A 20599-nucleotide genomic window follows, 5' to 3' on the forward strand; every position below is an offset into this window, starting at 1 on the left:
CCTCTCTCTCTCTCTCTCTCTCTCTCTCTCTCTCTCTCTCTCTCTCTCTCTCTCTCTCTCTCTCTCTCTCTCCCTCTTGGTCTCCGTCTCCCACCCTCCCTCTCTCAAGTGCATATACAGTTCCTTGCCGTGTTGGACGTGTGATGAAAAAGTGGCTGGCTCTCGTGCTCCGCCGCACCTCCTATTTCATCATCAGTCGAGCTTTTCTCTCCTTCACTCTGCGCTTGCTGCCTCGTCTCTTCTATCGCTCGCTCCCCTGTTCTCAGCTCCAGCCGCACGCAGGGGGGGGAGACTCGAGCTCTGTGGGGAGAAAAAAAGAACAAAGGTTTGCTGCTATTTCTACAGTCAGGGCCTCCCCACAGCCCGCCCTTCCATAGAGGAGATTTTTTATTTTTTTACTACTTGCTGGATTTTAACCCTCTGCCTCCAAATATCTACACAACGGCTCTGCAAAAACCTGGCAACAAGTAGCTTTTTTGGGGCCTTTCCGTAGTTTTGTGCGGCAATTTTTGCATCACTTTGGACCTTGGTGTTATTTCTTCTTTTTGGGTGTTACTTTTTTCATCTGCATTGTTACCCAGAGTTTTATATTTGTCTTTGCAAGAGTTTTGGCGGTGTTTATTTTCGATGTCTTCTTATTTTTGTCGCCGTTTGGTCGTGTTTGTATCTCGCCACGTGATGAGCCTTCTTCCTCCTGTAGCTGTGTTCGTATGGGCGTCATTCCTACTGGGTAAGGCCCTCTCTCTTTTTCACGCTCTTCCTTCTAGTGACTGTCTGTGGATGACAAGCAGGAGAACGTGTCCGGTCTCTGAGCGTGTGGTACGTCTGCGTGTTCACAGACGTGCCCTTCGTGAGCGCCATCAGTTCTCTCGCCTGGAAATACTGCACCTCCCTCTTCTTCCTCACTCTTGCTGTTTCTCTCCCTCTCTCCCCCTCCCTCGTTCTCTCGTTCTCTCTCTCTCTCTCTCTCTCTCTCTCTCTCTCTCTCTCTCTCTCTCTCTCTCTCTCTCTCGCTGGCTCTTTTTCCTAACAGGGGAGTGAGTGCTGTGCTGGGCTGGAGCTCTTTCTGGGACAGGAGCCAATTCCAAACAAAAGACAGGAAAAGGCAATGACAAAAAAATGCAGCGATTGAATTTGGAAAAATGTTGCAGCGAAAACATAAGAAGTGACCGTGCATGTCGTTTCGTGCCGCCGATGCATGCTTGTGTTAAGTGTTAAAACTGATTTCAGGGGAGGTCTGAATACACTTTGTCGGGTAGCGAAGGCATTCGAGTTGGGAAGACGGAGAGAGGGAAGAGAGGAGAGGAGGGGGGGGGGTTCCTTTTTTCCAGACTGTTGAATTATTCATGTAGGCAGCCAAGGCTGTGACTGGACTGGTTGTGCTATTTGCATGCATCAGACATGCTGTTTGTCTGTTTGCTAACATTCCTCATTCAAAGACTTGTTAACTAGCAGAGGGTTTTAGCTGGAGCCTTCCAGACAGCCTCATGGCCTCCTTTTGTTGAAGGGCCCGCCAGGCCTGGGCCCAGCCTACGGCAGCCAGGCGAGGTAGCAGCAGCCCAGGCTGGGGCTCTGGGCTGATGCTGGGCTGGGCTACGAGGGGGACTGCCTGGGGAGTCACGGGGCCTGCGTCCCTCTCTGCCTGCCAGAGCTGCATGGGACACAGAGGCTGATGGATTTCTGTTCTCCTCAACAGAGATGTGGATCCAGCGGGGGAAAAAGAGAGGAAGAGAGAAGCTGCTCAGAATTTCACCCCCGGATTCAGAACGTTTTGGAATCGCCTCTACTGCAGAATATTTGTAAGTAATACCTGTTTCTTTATGTGTGTGTGTGTGTGTGTGTGTGTGTGTGTGTGTGTGTGTGTGTGTGTGTGTGTGTGTGTGCGTGTGTGCGTGCATGCGTGCGTGCGTGCGAGCGAGTGTATTCATTGCGTACATGTGTTAAATTGTGTCTAGTATCATCTTTGTTTATAAAACTCATTGTACAAAATAATGGACTTCATACACTTTAGTACATTTTTTATTTTGATGCAAGTGCTGAACCAAAAACCGCAATCGGAATCCATTGCATGTAGTCGTGCATTGCACAAAGGTACTACTTTATGTCGGTTATGAAAGCGTTTTTTTCATGGCAAATTACCATGTATTAGTACTCAAACTCAAAAAGTATTATACTGTGACCTCTACACCACACCGTTATTTAATAATATTGCAAATGTGTTTTTCTTAATACCAGAGGTGTTTTGGTCCATTGATTACTGCCAAGTTAATCTGATTTCGTGGTAATCGCGGGGTCACGTTTGAAGAGATATTTCATGTGAGTGATGCGGTTTTGGGTTAGGTGACAATGTGTGTGGAGTGATATCTTTCCCAATGACTCATCTGCCAATTAAGGCTGGGTTGGAATTATGATTTATTTACAGGTGTATTTGTTGTTTGTCTAAGTCTTGATTTATATTGAAACGATTCTTTAACATTTTGCATGGGTTATTTGGAACAACAGGAGAAGGTGCGCGTGTGTGTGTGTGTGTGTGTGTGTGTGTGTGTGTGTGTGTGTGTGTGTGTGTGTGTGTGTGTGTGTGCGCGCGCGTAGCTCCTGTTCCTCTATTATACCCCTTATATACACAGCAGCATAGTACAGCATTTTTTATACGTACCTACATTTTCAGTATATGAATGCAATTTTAATACAATTAGTAAAAAGTCAAGTCCCTGCAATGCACAGATATTTCCGTCTGATAAATTATACTCTGCTAATTTTTCTTAACAAAAACTCATATTGAAGCAAATAAGTCAATCAGACTTCTAATTTACACACTCACACTTATACAAATATATTCAGTGTGTCTTCTCATTATAATATGGCTGCTATGATTTTGTTATGCATTTGGCTGCTACAAAATAAATTAGAATCTAATTATCTAGCTGTAATAATAATTCAGACTAGATATTATGTGTTGCTGGTACAAAATGTTATTTCAGCAGATCACCACTCAATCACCATCTTTTTCCCCAATACCCTTAAATTGTATCACTATAAATGCTATTGAATATTTCACTTAATTGTCTCATGGACAATCAGTCTGAGTATACAAGCTTTTCACTCAATTATGTGAAATGCCTATCTGTGAGGTTCTGAGCAATTTGTCACGCTTTTTCAAAGGATGGGCGAGGAGGCCTTTACTGAGAGGCTGCGTGTTAGTAGTTTGCATTCAGTCCATTACATACATGGGGAATTCATGGTCACAAAGGTAGGCCTAATTTACCCATGGATATACTGTATGTGCCCACTTGCTTATCTTCAAAAGTACATGAATTCGCCTGGCAGTTGAGTGCGCCACCTCACCCCTAAGGCCTTTTTGGCGGGGGTGGCTGTCTACCAGGGGTAGTTAGCTCTGTTGCATGTGGAGGGGCAGATGGCAGGGTCATAAGCAATTGCAGTATTTTCTCTCTCGCTCTCTCTCTCTCTCTCTCTCTCTCTCTCTCTCTCTCTCTCTCTCTCTGTAACATTATACCTGCCCAAGCATAGCTCCTGGACAGCCCTTCACATACTGTGAATTGAAGTTCATTATACTGTACAGTAGGTACACACAAATACAGACAAATATTTCGGTGGACTCAGCATACGAATGTGCCCTTGTACACAACAAACACACACACACACACACGCACAAACGCTCATGCAGACACATATACACACACAGATCGTTAAAATGTGGAAAGCCGCAATCCTATGAGTGAAAATGTCAAAATGATTATTTTCTGTCCATTTCTAATAATTAGTCATTGAATAAATGTTGTTCAATTACTGTATCGTTCCTTATTTCATTACTGTGTGTGTAAGCTGTGAACTGTGTGTAAGCAGACCACTCATTGTGTTGCAATTAGGAAACTTAAAATAGACAAGTCTGTGAATTTGAACTTGAGCGTTTGAACTCAAACGTCAATTTGTACTTGAACTTGACCTTGCATTTACTCTGGGTTCCCTTTGTGAGTGACATTTCCTGTCCATTGAGGTTGGTCCTATAGATGACATAGCATTTCAACATAATATCTGTATTGGCAGTGAAACCAAGCGTAGATGTAGTTTGCGGGTTTCTATATGACAAATTATTTTCAAAGGCCCCAACTTCGATAGTTGGTTTCGATTATTATCACACAGGTAATAGGTCTCACTGTGTTATATTTTCTTTGCAAACAGTTATTTTCTCAAACTTGTATATAAATGGGATTACTGATTGACGGTTGATTGCAAGGTGCTTTGAAAGTGTAGTGGCGGGCAGCCATTTCCTTTTTTTTTCTGAAAGAAGAGTTGCGTCTTATACGCTGTCCTGTAAAGTTCAATTTGATGCTGCAACATGTCGTCTACCGTCATTCAAACACATTGGCCCGTCCAATGCAGCAGAAACGTATGCTGCTCGAATGCAAAGTGAGAGCTCCTCTGTACGGCGGTGCTTAAATGTAATAACTAATTGACTTAAACAGACAATGGCGGTAGACGTGATCCTCATTGGAAATGCAACATTTTGTCAATGTGTGTATGTAATTGAAAAAACTTTTTGTCATTTCAGTGCACTATTTTCTTTATCACGGTTAATTGCATTGTCTGTAAGCGTTCAGAATACACTGAACATGATCTATACAGCGAAAAACAACAATGCGATGTCCAAACAAGTTGACTCTAAGGTTAAAGAACGTGTGTTTATCAATTAAACTGATTTTGCTTACCGTTACTTTGGACAAAATCAAGAAGTCAATATTCTTGTAATGATTTCTGAAGAAATTCTGAATTTGCAAATAATTGCACCAAATCCTGCATTAACTTGTTTAAAAAAAAATGTGGTTAACGACCTTAATAATGACACAATTCACACACATATATATATTTTTTATGAATGACTGTACTGAGTGCAATGACCATCAAAGACTATTTGATCCCGTAAAACGTACAGTATATTCTTATCCCCTTTTGTTAATATGTTGTGTGTATAATTTGTATACATTTGGGGGAATTAAATAGGTCAATGCTGTTTCGCAGAATTTTGAGATATAAATTAGGTGTGTGTGTGTGTCTGTGTGTGTGTGTGTGTGTGTGTGTGTGTGCTGGTGTGTGTGTGTGTGTGTCATTCATTTAATTGTATTTATTTAACCAGGATAGTCCACTCAGTAACACTTGCCACTGTTTTCCAGGGAGTCCTAGGTTCCATAGAGTCATTTTGTGTGTGTGTGTGTGTGTGTGTGTGTGTGTGTGTGTGTGTGTGTGTGTGTGTGTGTGTGTGTGTGTGTGTGCGTGTGTGTGTGTGTATGTGTGTGTGTGTGTGTGTGTGTGTGTTTGTGTGTGTGTGTGTGTGTGTGTATGTGTGTGTGTGTGTGTTTGTGTGTGTGTGTGTGCGCGCGCGAGTGTGTGTGTGATATTACTTTATTCATGGTTATTACAGTAATAAATATCTTTGATAATTACAGTGTGTTAGCAGTTTAGAGACTTAGTTATACTATATTAGCTCATCTCATGAGTTTGGACTGGAATGAAACTAATCTGGACAGAGTTTCTCTTCTGAATAGTTAGAACGAGTGTGATCAGCCCAATTCACATCGCACGGTAAATTCTAGACAAATATAATGTTCATACTTAATAGTCATCACAATTCACAATTCATCTGGTCTATCATCAAATGTGTATATTTCTCTGTTTTAAAAAAGATTTCTAGCAGTAACTCAGGGCTTGGAAGAGAGCCTACTGCATATTGGCTCGCACATTTCAGCCAGTAATCGTTCCTTGTTGCCTATAGTCTGTAATTCATACTCAATTTAGTTGTCAGCATAAAACCATTCATTCTCAGTTCATTCAATAGATTTTAGTGGAGGAATGAGATTGGCATCTTGTTTGGCATTGCAAGCGTAGTGCAATGTGTACATCGATACTTCATGTAATGAATAGGCCTACTGTACAATTGTGATCCATATGTCATACGACGAAGGGAAACATAATTCATTTCAGCACATCACTTTTTGATGATTGAGAAATATGTATTATCGGAAAAGTAGGTTTGTCGTGAACAAATTGGGTTGATGATCCATGGTTGCCGAAGGAAAAAAAAAAGTGAAAATAGATTTAACCCTGTTCTTACAATAGGCCTACATTTTCTCTACAGTAACTAGGTTTCAGCATATGATGTGTATTTTTACCCAAATGGTCTTTTGAGGCTCTGTGTGGTTTGACTCATGTGGCACAATGTCCTCCTACCACCACTCATACTGAAAATGAATCACCCACCAGCACCACATAACCATGAACAACCGGTGCTTTGTTTCATTTGTTAAATGGAGAAATTGTCATGTAGAATAATTCGATTTCTATTCATTAGAGATGTAGTATTATTGTGATTTGCGTCCAATATTTTTCTGCTCTGATCTCACAGATCTGAGGATGGTGGCACATCATCACAACCAAAATGCCCACCGGAAATTCAATTTTCTCCAGTTAGGAAGCTAGAAATGATTTAACTGGTTCGGCCAGCCGTTATTCCTAATGACATTTAGTGCACGGTGTGTTTTTTTAAATCATGTTTTCCTGCATCTGGTTGATCAGCGGATCGGTAGGCCTAAATACAGGTCAGGCTTGTGTCATTTTCAATCTTGCCTTGAATTATTTCTATGATATTATCTTATGTAATCCACTGTATCTATTAGGTTAGCCCCCCACCCCCCCAAAAAAATGACATCCCATTCTGAGTTACGTATATGAAACAATGTATTATATTGACCATTACATTTGATTTATTTTAGTCATTTAGCATACGCTCTTATCTTGTTTATCTTAAGATAGCTAGGGGGGACAACCACATATCACACTCATAGAAAGTACATTCTCCCTCAATGTACATTCTTCCTATCAGCAAAGTCAGAGCTAGTAAAATCAAATAAAAAGTTAGACATGCCGAGCTGGATAGAGCCCTATTTAGGTTTTGGCTAGCTGTTGTAAGCATTTTAAAACTTTGTCAAAGTCCTTTGCATCCATGTGACTAGTTGCTCAACTGAATTTGAGATGCAGGTTTACAGTATTTTACTTTGCAGGTTTTGTGACGATACTTAGGCCTAGGTATTAAGACTGTATTTATCTTGAGAAGAGATAGTCCTATACTGTACATACAAGCCTATATGCCCATCCGCATAGGAATATGTTGAGCTTGTAGTTTCAGCTAGCCAGATTCTATATTGCTGACAGATTGCATAAGTCAACACTGTTGTTCGTTCATGATCAGCTCCAACAAGCCCCAACTAGCTAAATGGATTCCAATTTTCAACTCTTACTATTATGACAGTTAGTTGGTAGGAGCACCAACCTTGGTACTTAGACCTGCATGTACTGACCCGTAAGTCACAAGGGAAGGACAGTATTTAGCTATATGTACAGGGCCTTCAGAAGGTATTCACACCCACTGACTTTTTTCCACATTGTGTTGTGTTACAGCCTGAATTTAAAATATATTCAATTGAGATATTGTTTTGTCACAGGCCTAAACACAATACCCCATAATGTCAAAGTCTAAATATGTTAATACCATTTTTTTAAACGAATTAATTACAAATGAAAAGCTGAAATGTCCTGAGTCAATAAGTATTCAGCCCCTTTGTTATGGCAAGCCTAAATAAGTTCAGGAGTAAACATGATCTTAACAAGTCACATAATTAGTTGCATGGACTGTGTGCAATAATAGGGTTTCAAATTATTTTTGAAAGACTACCTCATCGCTGTACTCCACACATACAATTATCTATAAGGTATTCGATGCAGTGAATTTCAAACACAGATTCAACCACAAAGACCAGGAATTGTTTTCCAAATGCCTCACAAAGAAGGGCACCTATTGGTATATGGGTAAAAAATTATAATAATAATAACAAATAAAAAAACAGACATTGAATATCCCTTTGAAGTTATTAATTACACTTTGGATGGTGTGTCAATACACCCACTCACTACAAAGATACAGGCCTACTTCCTAATTCAGTTGCCGGAGAGGAAGGAAACCGCTCAGGGATTTCACCATGAGGCCAATGGTTATTTTAAAACAGTTGTAGTTACTCCACAATACTAACCTAATTGACAGAGTGAAAAGAAGGAAGCCTGTACAGAATGAAAATATTCCAAAACACGTATCCTGTTTGCAACAAGGCACTAAAGTAATACTGCTAAAGATGTGGCAAAGAAATTAACTTTATGTCCTGAATTCAAAGTGTTACGTTTTGGGGCAAATCCAATACAACACATCACTGAGAACTACTCTCCATATTTTCAAGCATAGTGGTGGCTGCATCATGTTATGCGTATGCTTGTCACCATTAAGGATAAAAAGATACAGAATGGAGCGAAGCACAGGCAAAATCCTAGAGGAAAACCTGGTTCAGTCTGCTTTCCACCAGAACCTGGGAATTCACCTTTCAGCAGGAAAATAACCTTAAACACAAGGCCAAATCTACACTGAAGTTGCTTACCAAGAAGACAGTGAATGTTCCTGAGTGGCTGAGTTACAGTTTTGACTTATATCTACTTGGAAATCTATGGCAAGACCTGAAAATATTTTTTTTTAGCAATGAGCTTGAAGAATTTTGAAAATAATAATTGGTAAATATTGCACAATCCAGGTGTGGAAAACTCATAGAGACTTGCCTAGAAAGACTCATAGCTGTAATTGCTGCGAAAGGTGCTTCTACAAAGTATTGACTCAGGTGTGTTTTCATTATTGGGTATTGTGTGTAGATGGATAAAAAAAACGGTAGGTGGGGGGCAGTACATCCTGTATAAACACAAACTCACTTCCTTGACAACTGCTCTGCACTGCTTAGCAAAGCGCAAGAAGTATGAATGCCCTGACTTCTGCTTAGGCCGTATCACCGTAAATGCTGCATGGCCAATGCAGGAGTCTGATTGACCATGCGCCCAGATGCACAATGCACTTCTCTCTCCAGAATGCGCTCTTTCCCAATATGTGCACATTCATCGTTTCATAACTTAATTGTGTGAACTGTTTGCGTTTGTCAATGTTGAGTAAGGACACGCAATGTTGAGTAAGGACACGCACGCATAGAAGTATTCCTATAGGCTACCTGGGCTACGAGCAAATGTAGGGATAGAAATGTGCCCATTTGGGGAGCTAGTAGTACTTCTGGTTGGCTTAACGCACCACCACTAATGACCTGTGGAGCTTCTCAAAGTAACGTTTTCTTCACCTCAAACAGCAAGCAAACAAAGTCTGTTTTCACATGCATTGAGAGTTACAATAGTTTCTCAGTATATTTAAAACATATTTCCAGCTCTCTCTGTTTCGATAACTACTCAGAGTGAAAGGGTAAAATGTCATGCTCTGAAATGTCATAAAATAGGCTTCTTATCAGTGCTTGACTTGAACTGAAAAAGGTTCCGGTACTCATTTTGGGTGCTGGTACTGTTTATATTTAGGTGCAGGAGCTCCACAATACTTCTGAGCTAATATTCTATGAGGGAAACAGGAGCTCGAGCAGTGGATCATTTGAGGTGCCTGTACTCAGCTCCGGGGAGCTCCTGCCCAAGTCAACCACTGCTTGTTATCCAAGCGCAAGTAGCCTACAGCTGTGAATGTCCCGATGCGGGAAACTCTGAGGGCCCAGAATATTTTATACAATGTTGCAAGTTCGCTAGCGCAAGCTTCAGACCGGACCCATTTAGTTAATAGTTGACACAATGTTTCAAGTTCCTTGCAGACTGGCCATGTGTAGCCAATGTGATTCATAGGATATTTATTTTTATCAAGATATTTTCTACCTGCAGGCTGCAATGTTTTTATTTGTTGGCTTTATTTAGGCTATTTTTTACATATTGGCAATGGTAATAGAAGTTACTTTTTAGGTTTGTATCATTTTTATTTAGATATAATTATGATTAACCACATGATGTTGATTTTGAGATATGAAGACTTTATTATAAAACATGTTTTAAAATGCACATTTGCATACGAAAACCATAACTGGCACACAGATCAGTAGAAATAGTCAGATAAATTGGAATTCCACATGAGAAAGGTTGCTGACTCCTACTGTAGCCTATTACTGGCAACTTCTGGAGAGTAATGGCAGAATATGGGAAAGTCAGCAGGAATGGGAGGAGAAAAGTTGGGTCAGGTTAAGTGTTTTTTTTTCTTCTGGTTATCTAGATCTCTGGCGCCCTCTTCAGGCATCAAACCGTAAGCTTAAAGCATCAGACAAACTGGAATTAGTTGATTTTATTAAAACACATAGGGTGTGTCTATATATGGAGAAATACATGTTAAAAAACAGACGACATTCGGTCGACCAATATTATTTTTTTCAGGGACAGCCCTAGAGCTCATAAATTTATGTGTAGATGTAAAAACAACTAATGCTGTTTGTTTGTTTGTTTGTTTACAGAACCCTTTATATTTTATTTGTCATACAATTCTAGAGTTCAATTATACTCTCCCATGTAAATGAATTAAATAAACTTAAATTTGGCATGTTTAAGGCTGGCCTCAGTTATAGATTGTGTTGTCTAGCTTTCCAGGTTCACAGCACTGAGGCTAAAGAAGACTAGAGTGGGTAACAGTGGACACTACAGGTCCTCTAGTCTCTGTGTAAAGCAGGATTATATGCAATACAATGGGGCCAGAGAGGGCAGAAGCAGAAATACTGTGTAGGTTTCCCCTCAGACCCCCTAGTCATGCCTTCCTCTCCTCTCCTATTCTATCCTCTCCTCTCCTCTCCTCTCCTCTCCTCTCCTCTCCTCTCCTCTCCTCACACATGGAAGCCATTAGCCCATTACGCCGCTGACCACTGAGGATTGGGGGCCATTTTATTCTCTCTGCGTTTATCGGGATGTCATCAGGCACGTCACATGAGATTTATCCATGAAACCACACAAGCTCCGCCGAGACGCTGAGCATAGTAATAATGACATAATATTGGACTGGGGGAGAGTTTGGGGGATGATGATGATTTTCCTCCTCTAACAGAGGTCCCCAATGTAGGCCCTTTTGTCTCAACTTTGACCTGCACTCAATCAGTTTACCTCAGCAGACTAAATGAGTGACTCAAATCACCAGCTAAATAAACTTGCATTTGGGCTAGTTCCAGGCACTAGTTAGTCAAGTTTTAGATAGTTTGTAATGGGTAGTGTACCACGTCCAAAGGGCCCCTTAGTAGAGTATGCATCATTTGGAAGGATACTTGTTTTATGTACCTGCCAGGCTGAGTGATATTCCAGATAGCATTTGGGCTGAGAGCCTCTACTAGTTTTTCTTCCAGCACTCATATATTCCCTCCCTTTTTTGGCCTCAGTCGTCGTCATGGCAATTTTGTCCTAGAAAAATTGCAGACTGCAGAAGTGTAAAGTTAGAGGTAGGCTACTGGAGCAGAGTGTCAGAGGGTTTATCCAGAAATCTCCCACTTGCTATTTTATCCACTCCAATCCCTCCTCTCCTCGCCACCATTTTCTCAAACTAAAGACTGCCAGTAGGAGGAGATTGTTAAGCTTTTAGTTGTGTGTTAGATTTAGTACTTTTAGTCAGTGAATGTATCTGAAAATGTGGTGTGTTAGATTTAGTACTGTTAGTCAGTGAATGTATCTGAACATGTGGTGTGTTAGATTTAGTACTGTTAGTCAGTGAATGTATCTGAACATGTGGTGTGTTAGATTTAGTACTGTTAGTCAGTGAATGTATCTGAACATGTGGTGTGTTAGATTTAGTACTGTTAGTAAGTGAATGTATCTGAACATGTGGTGTGTTAGATTTAGTACTGTTAGTCAGTGAATGTATCTGAACATGTGGTGTGTTAGATTTAGTACTGTTAGTCAGTGAATGTATCTGAACGTGTGATGTGTTAGATTTAGTACTGTTAGTCAGTGAATGTATCTGAACGTGTGGTGTGTTAGATTTAGTACTGTTAGTCAGTGAATGTATCTGAACGTGTGGTGTGTTAGATTTAGCACTGTTAGTCAGTGAATGTATCTGAACGTGTGGTGTGTTAGATTTAGTACTGTTAGTCAGTGAATGTATCTGAACGTGTGGTGTGTTAGATTTAGCACTGTTAGTCAGTGAATGTATCTGAACGTGTGGTGTGTTAGATTTAGCACTGTTAGTCAGTGAATGTATCTGAACGTGTGGTGTGTTAGATTTAGTACTGTTAGTCAGTGAATGTATCTGAACGTGTGGTGTGTTAGATTTAGCACTGTTAGTCAGTGAATGTATCTGAACATGTGGTGTGTTAGATTTAGTACTGTTAGTCAGTGAATGTATCTGAACGTGTGGTGTGTTAGATTTAGTACTGTTAGTCAGTGAATGTATCTGAACATGTTATATCTTGATTACATGGTTGTAACCATTTCTAGGTCTTGTAATTTGTTGGATGGTGATATTGTTACATTTACGTCATTAATTGCAACAACAACAAAACATTTTAAGTGAAGGTTATTGTGGAAATGCATGTAGTCGTAGAACAAGTGAATACCCTCACACTGTCAAGGCCAAGAAAATGAATATTTGGACCTACAGTATGCTCTTACTTGGAGCTTGGAGAATACAATTAAAGTAGTTTGTTGCTGGCTGTTAACAGTTGGGCATCTTTGCAAAGCGTTTATAGCTCAAATGGTTGCGTTTTACTATGCCATCCTACAGTGTGTCTTGGTTCACCCACACATCACAGATACTGTATGTCCCCGGCCCTCTGCAGTCTGCACCTTCTTCTTCAAGCCTTTTGAATTGTCAACACAGTACAGTTCCACTGCCTCTGCTCCGTCGTCACAGGAGTCGGGTTCCTCACAGCAGGGCCATAAACATGCACGGGCATAGGGCCATCTTGCCCTACTGTAATTACAAACATTAGAAACAATATATAAAAGACCCCTGGCTGCCTCTGCAAGGCTACATACTGCAGCTGCAATTAATGTCCTTGTGCAGAATTATCACCCTTCAGCAGTACGGCTAAGTGGAGGCTGGTAATTGGTGGTCCTCTCCTCCAGTCCAATAGGAACAGCCCTTTACTTCTCTCCTTCTCTCTGTGCTTTGTTGAGCGTTGACTAATGATGATAACTAACTACCCCCGTCCTCCGTCCTTTTCACCTCCACACACTCGCCATCACATGGGAGATCTGTAGGCACACACACACACACACACACACACACACACACACACAAGCCCCCCCCCCCCCCCCGTCCATTAAGACAAGTCAACAGTTTTTCCATAACATTCCATAAACTCCCTTTAACATAGGTCAACAAGTGCTACAGAGAGAGATAGCAAATCCTCCTTGTTCAAAGTCTAGCTGTTCCACAAGGTCTTAGACCAAAGGACAATGTATTTTCATGCGTCCTTGACTTGACAAAGTTCAAATGGCACGTTTTTTGCATTCTTGACAACGTTCAGCATTTTTGCCTATCACGCACATCCTTGTACTTTTACGGGAAAAGATGTAGCACGATAATACAAAATGTACATACGTTTAAATTCTTCTTTCGCTCTGCAAAATAAAAGAGGCCCATGATTTTGTCAGGTAATTTACCTTCATGGTTAGAACTGTCTCCATTACGGCGGCAAGCCTGGAAGCTTTTGTATACCGTGTGGGTCCGAGTCCCACTTGGAACAAACTAAATTGTTAAAAATCCTACTGCTAGTCTTTGAGTCAAATAACGAATATGTGAAGTAGATGATAATAAATAAAGTATATAAAACATTATGCATTTAAATGTACATGTCTATGTAATATGGAATTAGTGGTGTGTCTAGGTAAAGAAAGAAGCACTTCCTCATTATTGAATCTTTATTTAAAAGATGTTGGCTGCCCTTCCCTTCTTAACACACTACCACAATCAGTGTAACTTCTACATTTCAAACAAAAAATATATATCATCTGTGATTCCAACCCTTGCAGCCACCTTACACTCTGAGCTATTTCACCAGGCCTTATAAGGCATTTGATATAGGTCATTTGTTGAGCAAAATGTTGTTGTGTTGTTGGTGTTGTGGTTGCTAGGATTTTTGTTGGTGCCGATGAATGTTTTGGTGTGTGTGTGTTCAGTGTTCAGCAGAGGGAGCAGAGATATTGTGCTGTGGTACATCCTCCACTAATGAGTTTCCTTGCCCAAGTCAGACTGTGGGGAGAATATGGGGTGAGCTCATTAGTCAGCAGACTACAGAGACTGGATCTATCTATCTCTCTCTTCTTCCTCACTCTCGCTGTTTCTCTCCCTCTTGCTCTCTCTCTCTCTCTCTCTCTCTCTCTCTCTCTCTCTCTCTCTCTCTCTCTCTCTAGGCTGCATGACTGACTCAGACCTTGGCCGATGGCACGGGACTTTTGGCCAATCAGAGAACCCCATGGTCAGACAGACGGACAGCCCTAGCAGTAAGTAACTTATTGTAAGCTATTTTATAATACAATTTGTAATATATCATATTGTATAGATTTGGATTTGTTTAGTATTTATGACTGCCTCATCTTAATTTGAAATAGCAATTACCAAGTGCAGGTGGCTAAAACACACACACACACACACACACACACACACACACACACACACACACACACACACACACACCGTACCTAATCTTCAGAATCCATTGGGGCATAAAAAGTTCTATGTCTAGCCAACCACCGCTATCTCTCTGCTGTGCCTGAAACCGTTACAAAATGGTGTCCGCTCTCTGCCTTCAGCTCCCCCAGCCCCCTGCAGCTCTCCCATCCATTTTGTGTGTCTCTGCCAAAGTAGTCAGGTAGCAGGATGAGGGGAGAGAAAGAGAGAGAGAGAGAGAGAGAGAGAGGGAGGAGTTGTCCAGAGAGAGAGTAAAAGGGAAGGGATGGGGTAGGCTAGACGGGGCAAGAGGAGAGAAGAGGGCACTAGTCCAGAGGATATTGGGGGGAGAGAGGTATGTTAATGTACAGTGACAGGAAGGAATACAGAATCTGCTCTTTTCTTATTTGGAGGTTTAATTGTAGCCGACTGACTGACTGACTGACTGACTGACTGACTGACTGCATACAAAAACAGCCTTGAAGACAGCACCGCTGGACCCTTCCCAGCTCCTCTTCTCAAAGAGCTGACCTTGGGCAGACGCCATAAACTGTGTTTTTCCATTGGCCCAAAATGTGATGCTGGCAAGGCCTGCAGCTGCACAAACCCCGTCCCCCCACCCCAGCCCCCTCCGTGCCCCGCCCTGGCTCGACTCCCCCAGCAAGTCTGTGCCTGGCCTGACCCGTAACACAACCTGCCTGGCCTGCTTATGGTGCAGAAGAGCCGGGGCCGCCCGAGCTCTATCCAATGCCCCTACCATTTCCCCAGCCCTAGCTCCAACCTCATCCCCAGTTCCAGCTCCATGCCCCATCCTCAGCCAAGCCCCCAGCCCCAGCTCCAACCCTGACCCCAACCTCAGATCCACGCTAAGCCCCAAGCCTCCAATCCTTAGCCAGTACTGCCCGCGGCTCTGGAATTCTGCGCATGCCAGGCATTCGATTAGACAGACATAATAGTGTATAGATCCCATGCTGCCTGGCCATACTACCACGGCTATATGGACAAGGGACAAGGCTTCAAAGACCCATGGTGTTTAGCTATGCTAAGCTAACTGTGCATCATTCCTTTATTAGCAATGTTAGCAAACTCAAATATTGCCCCCTTTTAGCCTATAGCCTATAGGCTACCAGTAGACCCACATAGACTCAACAGAAGCCTACGTTAGGCTGTAGAACACTGTTCTGACAGTCAACACCCCCATAGCTCAGTTCTTTCATCCTCTTTCTCTCTCTCTCTCTCTCTCTCTCTCTCTCTCTCTCTCTCTCTCTCCCCCTTTCTCTCTCTCTCTCTCTCCCTTTAATATCCTTCCTCTAATCTGCCCATGTGCTCCAGTATGGCACAGAACAGCCTACATATTGTATTTGTAATGATGAATTATAAATTATATTGCATAACCGTTCCCATTATAACCTTATCTGTGAATCATCTACCCAGAGACATGCAAGCAAGGATACATTTCCCCGTGCTTGCAGTCTAGACCGGACCTTGTGGAAATGATACTGTGAAGTTGCCTGGCCTCTGGTGGGCCTGCGTTTGTTTATGATTACACACAAAGCAGATGGCCGCGCAACATGGGCGCATATCTCACACTAACACTCACTGACACTGCCACAGGCACACACACACTCACCCACGCACACACTCACACTCTCGCACACTCACACGCCTGAGGAACAATCGAGTTGGACTCGTGAGCTATTTATTTGATCTCTGATCTCTCTTTCTATTCTCCCGTTATCAATGGGTTTTATGATTGTCCCATGTGACTCATGAGGATACTTAACCTGAGTAGCTAGCTAGCATTGACAACAGTGGTTTACATGGCAGACCTGATCCTGCCAAGGGCTCAAATGGTAAACTACAGCAGCTAACTGCTATATGTAAGCTAACTGTATGTCGGCTATAGTTAACATTAGCTATTTGTAGCTAACAGTACAATAGATAACTGTACAGTAGTAGCTAGCTGTATCCTAGCTAAATGTACAGTAGCTAACCATCCTAGCTGCTAACCTGTTCATCAAAGTTACTGTTTATACTGTAGCCCCCTGTCCTCCCACTCTCTCAGCCAGTTCAGAGGCAGGGAGAGCGAGGAGAGGTATGTGTCCCACCCTCTATTAATAGACCCTACGACAGATGGAGCTCTGTGTAGGCAGGGCGCTCCGCGGCAGGCGCAAGTCTTGTCAGATGGCCAGGCGCTGGGGTACCGTCAGATCGAGGGGTGCAGGGGGGACAGCCAGAGTGGAGGATTGGACGTGTCAGAACTGTTGATTTGTCTTAATGGACCCTCCAGGTCACCAGGAAGATGCATGGCTCCATCAGTGCTTCTGTTAGCATGGTGGCTCGTGGGTATTAGTGGGACTATGGCCATTACTGAGACGAAGGACAAAGGGGCGATAAGACCTGAGGAGTGAATAGAACAGGAGCCATAAAGCAGGTGGGCAGAAGAGTATTTTGGGTCATATTGCTGATCACACAGTCCCTGTACAATAGTGAGCCTGGAGGGTACAGTTATGGCTGGCCTTTCTGGATTCTTTTTGAGAGAGGACCAAATGCCATGTTTCTCTGTGCTATAGAATTGGGAAAATCACATTTCTATCACGTTAGTGTTTGTTTGTGTGTGTGTGTGTGTGTGTGTGTGTGTGTGTGTGTGTGTGTGTGTGTGTGTGTGTGTTTGTGTGTGTGTGTGTTTGTGTGTGTGTGTGTGTGTGTGTGTGTTTTACTATAAAATTCAGAGAAGTGGGGACATTTAGCCTGTCCCCACTTGTAAAAAAAAAAGCTATTTTAGGGGTTAGGTTTATGGTTAGGCATTAGGTTTAGGGTTGGGATAAGGGTTAGGGTTGTGTGTGTGTGTGTGTGTGTGTGTGTGTGTGTGTGTCTGTCTGTCTGTCTGTCTGTCTGTCTGTCTGTCTGTCTGATGAGAAACAGCTGGTGGGTAAAGCTCCCTGCTCCGGGTGATCCATGCTGCATGCCTTGTCACTGCGATGACTGAGGTCATTTTTGTTCTCTAAAGATGAGGTTGGTGCTAGGTCAGCTAATGTTGGTTAATGCTGCTTCCATACAGGCCATGTTAACGAGGATTTGCTATGTGCTAGATTATCACAAGATATTTTCTAATCAGACAGACACACATGCACAGCTGAATATCACTCCATAGACAGTCAACATGCACAGCTGAATATCACTCCATAGACAGTCAACATGCACAGCTGAATATCACTCCACAGACAGTCAACATGCACAGCTGAATATCACTCCATAGACAGTCAACATGCACAGCTGAATATCACTCCACAGACAGTCAACATGCACAGCTGAATATCACTCCATAGACAGTCAACATGCACAGCATACACACCAGGACACCTCTCGAGGCCCATATCAGTACCAGAGGTTATAGGGAGGTCAGCTTGTCTGACTTTGACCAGAACCCCCCATGTGTAACTGGACCTGGTCTGCCAACCTGCTCCCTGTGCTATGCGTCTCCCTCTCTAAACCTGGTATGAATAGATGTCCATGCCTGCTCCCTCCTTTAACCCAGGGGGCTAAGAAGCCATGCTTCCCTTTTTAAACGCTCTGACGTGTCTGTCTGGATTCCTCCTGTCTGCACCTGGCTACCTCTCTGGGCTACACACACACACACACACACACACACACACACACACACACACACACACACACACACACACACACACACCGGTCTACAGAAGCTCTGACAGGGGGAATGCAGAGAGGGGTGTACGTTTGAGGAGAGAGTGTGTGTGTGTGTGTGCATGTGTGCAGGCGTGTAGGGAGGTACTGTGTACAGTATGGAGGGCAGGAAGGTCTGTGAGCCTCTGTCTGTAGACAGCCACTGCTTTGGTTAAGTTTAACTATATAACTATAAGAAATCTAAGATGTGTCAAATAAATTATATCCAGTTCAGGCCTCTAGCTATGCATTTGGTTTGCTAACTTGCTAAGTGGTTAGATGTCCGGATCAAGCTTCTTGGTTACAGCAGAGACATTCAATCCTCTCCTGGATCAAGATCCCTGTTGCCTTAATAGTTTTGTGCAGGTTTTTTTTTTACAATATAGCGCCCCTTGTTTGCACATTAGGTAATACCTTATATATATGGTATATATATTCTGTACCAGTATGGTACAGAAACGGTATGATGGTATGAAAATCTGAACCCTAGTGCGGGCGTGTGTGTGGGTATGTGTGTGTTTGCGTCTCACTGGATGTTCTCAGCTGGTTCATGTTCAAAGGAATTCCTTTACCAGCATAGTGTCAGCTATGGATCATAACTCTACAGCCGTCTGCCATATTGGAAGATCGTGTCCAATCAGCAAGCTAAGGTCAAGTGTTTTCACCTTGTGAACCCAAACCGCTCCTTTCCAGTAAACATGTATTAAAGTGTGTGTGTCCATGTGTCTTTGTGTCCATGTGTGTCCATGTGTGTGTTTGTACCTAGAAGCCAAGCCTCCAGTGATCCACTTACCAGAACAGTAAGCAAAGCTATGTTTAATAATGCAGGCAACAGAATCCTCCTTACTACTGAGCCGACACAATGGGCCTCTCAAGACTCTCTGTACTGTCCTCTCCTGCTCCTAGGGGATATAGTAGCAGAGGAGCACTATCCAATGTGATTGAATGACTTGACAGCAGGCCCTGTGAAGTGAATGAGAGAATGTATGTGCGTACTTGGGTGCATACTTCTGCATCAACACACCAATTTCATTTTATTTTCATTTCACCGGGCACTTGATTGAGGGAAAAACTCATTTACAATTACCTTGTTCTTACATTTTGTAAGAAGCCAAATATCAAGTTTAAGTTTTCCCCTTTCTACAAGTAATAGAGTTTTTCCTCTCAGGTCCTTTCAGATGCTGCTACCTGACAAGCTGCTTAGAGCCTGATGGAGAGAGGAGGAGGGAGGGAGGGGGCGATAGGCCAGTGTTCCCCCCCCCTCTCTCTCTCGCTCTGGCTCTCTCTCTACCTCTCTCTCAATCTCTCTGTCTCTCTCTCTCTCTCTCTCTCTGTCTCTCTCTCTCTCTCTCTCTCTCTCTCTCTCTCTCTCTCTCTCTCTCTCTCTCTCACTCACTCCTACTCTCTGTCTCTCTCTCTCTCTCCTACTCTCTCTCTGTCTGTCTCTCTCTCTCTCTCTCTCTCTCTCCCTCTCTCTCTCTCTCTCTGTCTCTCTCTCTCTCTCTGTCTCTCTCTCTCTCTCTCTCTCTCTCTCTCTCTCTCTCTCTCTCTCTCTCTCTCTCTGTGATTGTGTGTTTATGCTTCAATCCTAACCATTGTTCTGTGTCTTCTGAGGTGTGTTGAAGCTGTCTTCTTCTGGTACAGGACCACACATGCCCCATTTATGACCGACTGCCTTTGCCCCGAACTACTTTCAGTAACCATCTCTGTCTGTCCCTCCACAGTGTCTCCTGACCCCTCCTGTCTCCGCCTCCAGTATTTATGCTGCAGTAGTTTATGTGTCAGTTTGTTATATCTGGAGTACTTCTCCTGTCTTATCCGGTGTCCTGTGTGAATTTAAGTATGCTCTCTCTAATTCTCTCTTTCTCTCTTTCTTTCTCTCTCTCGGAGGGCCTGAGCCCTAGGACCATGCCTCAGGACTACCTGGCATGATGACTCCTTGCTGTCCCCAGTCCACCTGGCCGTGCTGCTGCTCCAGTTTCAACTGTTCTGCCTGTGATTATTATTATTTGACCATGCTGGTCATTTATGAACATTTGAACATCTTGGCCATGTTCTGTTATAATCTCCACCCAGCACAGCCAGAAGAGGACTGGCCACCCCTCATAGCCTGGTTCCTCTCTAGGTTTCTTCCTAGGTTTTGGTCTTTCTAGAGAGTTTTTCCTAGCCACAGTGCTTCTACACCTGCATTGCTTGCTGTTTAAGGTTTTAGGCTGTGTTTCTGTGCAGCACTTTGAGATATCAGCTGATGTACGAAGGGCTTTATGAATACATTTGATTTGATTTGATTTGGACTTAACATCTGTCCTGTCCAAAAATAAATCGAGAAATTACAATAGTGGATCCAAACTCTCA

The 20599-nt window shown here is 42.8% G+C and overlaps 1 long non-coding RNA gene across 1 annotated transcript; it reads left to right on the top strand.

Annotated features, from left to right (window-relative positions):
• The first annotated feature begins 123 nt into the window (after positions 1-123).
• LOC139370142 (uncharacterized) lies at positions 124-20578 on the top strand. The gene is made up of 4 exons (XR_011627109.1): positions 124-730; positions 1697-1799; positions 14302-14391; positions 20135-20578. It is a non-coding gene; the product is annotated as an uncharacterized lncRNA (long non-coding RNA).
• Positions 20579-20599: the final 21 nt, after the last annotated feature.

Source organism: Oncorhynchus clarkii, chromosome 2, assembly GCF_045791955.1.
Source record: "Oncorhynchus clarkii lewisi isolate Uvic-CL-2024 chromosome 2, UVic_Ocla_1.0, whole genome shotgun sequence".
NCBI lineage: Eukaryota > Metazoa > Chordata > Actinopteri > Salmoniformes > Salmonidae > Oncorhynchus > Oncorhynchus clarkii.